A 4,081-nucleotide genomic window follows, 5' to 3' on the forward strand; every position below is an offset into this window, starting at 1 on the left:
AACCAATCTACAGTTTCTACAATAGCCATCACTGAACTGCTTGCAGAACTTGCCTGGACACATTGTGAGCTCACCTGTATGCATTGTGAACTATCTGTTGGTACAGCGAATTGTGGTAGTGCTGGAGTATTTTTGCTGATGGTGTCACCGGTGGTACAATTTTTCAAAGGAGCCCTCAATTGGCTTAATGTCATGGCATTTTGCATCCTCCTCTACTAGTGATGGTCTAAAATTTGGGGGCCAACAGAGGTGAGGCAAAGAACCTCACCACCCCACTGGTGCAAAGGCCTATCCACAAGTATGGCTGTATGCTGGACCAGTAGTCAGTGATGGGTATGATCCAATTGCAGTGGTACCAACCTAAGACAGGAGGCTGACGCCTAGAGGTCAGTTCATCCGATGACGGGTAAGGACCATATGTTGAATTGGACTGCCTAACAGGCACGGTCCCTAAGCCACATGCTTGTTGTTTAAACAGAGAGGGGGAGATGTTGAGAGCCACAGCCTGAGGGGCCCCAGCAAACTTCCAGCTGCCAGCAAACTTCCAGCTGCCGGCTGATGATTGGCTCACAGCAGCCCCAGCAACATCTAGCTGATTGGCTCCTCTGCGGTGATGCTCATTGGACTGTTTCCCTGCCCTTTCAGACCACGGAGCTGCTCATTGGGGGACTTTTTTGGCTCCGCCCACGTGACCCAGCCAATCGGCCTCAAGAGCAGGAGGATTGTGGGAGGTGGGGAGAAGCTTGTGTGAGAGGTGGAGAGAAGCTTGGGTGGGAGAGAGAGGCTTGTGGAAAGCCGGTGGTGGCAGTTGAGGCTCTGAGGGTTTTTCCTGAGAGACTATTTTGTTTGTCGTGTGTGGTTCTAAAAATAAAGTTAGTTTCTTTTGACAAGTGGCTCCTGATTGTGCCCAGCCAGACTGCGGCATGCCTGAAAAGTCTTGATTGGGTATGAATATATTTTTTCCCACATAATGTTCTAGTGCATCTTTGACCACTTGTGTTGTTATAGCATGTATAGAAGCATTGGCAATTCACTTAACTTTTTTAATATTTACATAGTGGCCTAAAAGCTTGCGAATCTGTGTTTACTAGCATTCTACTTGTTAATTTTTACATATGGTAATTAATACAATTGTAGAAAGAAAATGCACTTCAATACTAAAAAGTCTGAGACATTGGCAGAGACAACACAGACAGAGTTGAGGCATCTGGAGTGTAAGAGACCTGTAACCTCTCTGCTCTCAGCTGCGGCCTGTTGCTGGATTGCCTGCGACTTCTGGCTTTCTGCTGACGAGAGCAAGTGGCTAACAGCTAGGGCAAGATGAAGCTCCCTCTGGTGGCTGCAGTTCTCTGCTGCTCTGCGCAGCATGGCTGAGGAGGATGACAAGAAAAGGACATGGGTACCGTGGTCGGCATCGACCTGGGGGCCACTTACTCCTGCGTCGGGGTGTTCAAGAATGGCCACTGGAGATCATCTCCAACGATCAGGGCAACCGCATCAGGCCGTTTTATGTGGCCTTCACCCCTGAAGAAGAACGTCTGATCCGCGATACAGTCAAGAATCAGCTCACCTCCAATCCTGAGAACATGGTCTTTGATGCCCAGCGGCTCATTGGCAGCACTGGGAATGACCCTTCTGTGCAGCAAGACATCAAGTTCTTGCCTTTCAAAGTGTTTGAAGACAAACCTAAACCATACATTCAGGTTGATATTGGAGGTGGGCAAACTAAGACATTTGCTCCAGAAGAAATCTCTGCTATGATTCTCACTAAAATGAAAGAGACTGTGGAGGCTTATTCGGGAAAGAAGGTTACCCATGCAGTGTTACTGTACCAGCCTATTTTAATGATGCCAGTGGCAAGCAACCAAAGATGCTGGAACTATTGCTGGCCTGAATGTTATGAGGATCATCAATGAGCCTACAGCAGCTGCTATTGCTTATGGCCTGGATAAGAGGGAGGGAGAGAAGAACATCCTGGTGTTTGATCCGGGTGGTGGAACCTTCTATGTGTCTCTTCTCCCCATTGACAATTTGATGTCTTCAAAGTCATGGCCACCAATAGAGATACTCATCGGGGTGGAGAAGACTTTGACCAGCATGTTATGGAACATTTCATCGGGCTGTACAAAAAGAAGACTGGCAAATATGTTAGGAAAGAAAGCAGAGCTGTGCAGAAACTCCAGCGTGAAGTAGAAAAGGCCAAGTGGGCCCTGTCTGCTCAACATTAAGCAAGAATTAAAATTGAGTCCTTCTATGAAGGAGAAGACTTTTCTGAAACCCTGACTTAGGCAAAATTTGAAGAGAAAACATGGACCTGTTCTGGTCTACCATGAAGCCTGTTCAGAAAGTACTGAAGGATTCTGACTTGAAGAAGTCTGATATTGATGAGATTGTTCTTCTTGGTGGCTCTACTCAAATTCCAAAGATTCAACAACTTGTTAAAGAGTTCTTCAATGGCAAGGAGCCATCCTGTGGCATAAACCCAGATGAGGCTGTTGCATACGGTGACACTGTCCAGGCTGGTGTACTCTCTGATGATCAAGATACAGGTGACCTAATACTGCTTGATGTATGTCCCCTGACACTTGGTACTGAAACTGTGGGAGGTGTCATGACCAAACTGATACCAAGAAACACTGTGGTACCCACCAAGAAGTCTCAGATCTTTTCTACAGCTTCTGATAATCAACCTACTGTTCCAATCAAGGTCTATGAAGGTAAAGGACCCCTGAAAAAAGACAACCACCTTCCCGGTACATTTGATCTCACTGGAATTCCTCCTGTGGGGTCCCCCAGATTGAAGTCACTTTTGAGATACATGTGAATGCTATTCTTTGGGCGACAGTTGAAGACAAAGGTACAGAGAACAAAAATAATATTACAATTACCAATGACCAAAATTGCCTGACACCTGAAGAAATTGAAAAGATGAATAATGATGTTGAGAAGTTTGCTGAGGAAGACAAAAGACTCAAGGAGTGCATTGATACTAGGAATGAGTTGGAAAGCTATGCCTACTCTCTAAAGTATCAGATTGGAGATAAAGAAAAGTTGGGAAGCAAACTTTCCTCTGAAGATAAGGAGACCATGGAAAAAGCTGTAGAGGAAAAAGATTGAATGGCTGGAAACCACCAAGGAGCTGACATTAAAGACTTCAAAACTAAAAAGAAGGAACTAGAAGAAATTGTTCAGCCAATTATCAGCAAACTCAATGAAAGTGTAGGCCCTCCCCCAACTGGTGAAGAGGATACAGCAGAAAGAGACGAGTTGAAGACACTGATCTGCTAGTGCTGTAATATTGTAAATACTGGACTCAGAACTTTCCTTAGGAGAAAACTGAGAGAACTTAAGTCTCGAATGTAATTGGAATCTTCACCTCAAAGTGGAGTTGAAAATGCTATAGCCCAAGTGGCTGTTTACTGCTTTCCATCAGCAGTTGCTCACATGTTTTGGGGAAGAGAGAGAGAGGAGGAATTGGCTATCTTAAAAAAACTGGATATAAAAATGTGGGTCAGGATGCGTGTTCACCTCATAAATGTTCTATTTAATGATTGGGTCATGCAAATCTGGTGTAGGAACTTTTTTCTACCATAAGTGAAACCAATAAATGTTTGTTATTTAAAAAAAAAAATACTAAAAGTTTGGAACTGTCATAAAATAAAAATTTGTACAGATAAAGCTAAGGGATAAAACACTATCAGAAGCATTAAAACCATCTAAAGCCAAATAACTAAACTGTATAATTTAAATTATAATATATTTATATATTATATATTATATACTACATATTATACATGTACATATATCTATATGATATATTACAAGTTGTTTATATATAATTATAATATAATCCTTACATTTTATACATTATATTAATATAAATTATACTAATATAATAATTGTATTATTATCTTATTAATAAAAGAAATTATATTCTTATATAATTACATTACAATGATATGCAATATACTATAAATTAATATAAATCCAAATATATTATATGATATATAATAAATATGTTATATATAATAAAATAATATTTATATATTTAGTTTTTGTATTATTTTATTATATGTGTTTA

General features: G+C 41.4%; 1 pseudogene; it reads left to right on the forward strand.

Annotated features, from left to right (window-relative positions):
• The first annotated feature begins 1,320 nt into the window (after positions 1–1,320).
• LOC124077244 (endoplasmic reticulum chaperone BiP-like) lies at positions 1,321–3,485 on the forward strand (annotated as a pseudogene).
• The last annotated feature ends 596 nt before the right edge of the window (positions 3,486–4,081 follow it).

This window comes from Marmota monax, unplaced genomic scaffold (assembly GCF_021218885.2).
Source record: "Marmota monax isolate L192 unplaced genomic scaffold, Marmota_monax_Labrador192_F-V1.1 WCK01_AAM20220418_F8-fsc00108, whole genome shotgun sequence".
Taxonomy (NCBI): Eukaryota; Metazoa; Chordata; class Mammalia; order Rodentia; family Sciuridae; genus Marmota; species Marmota monax.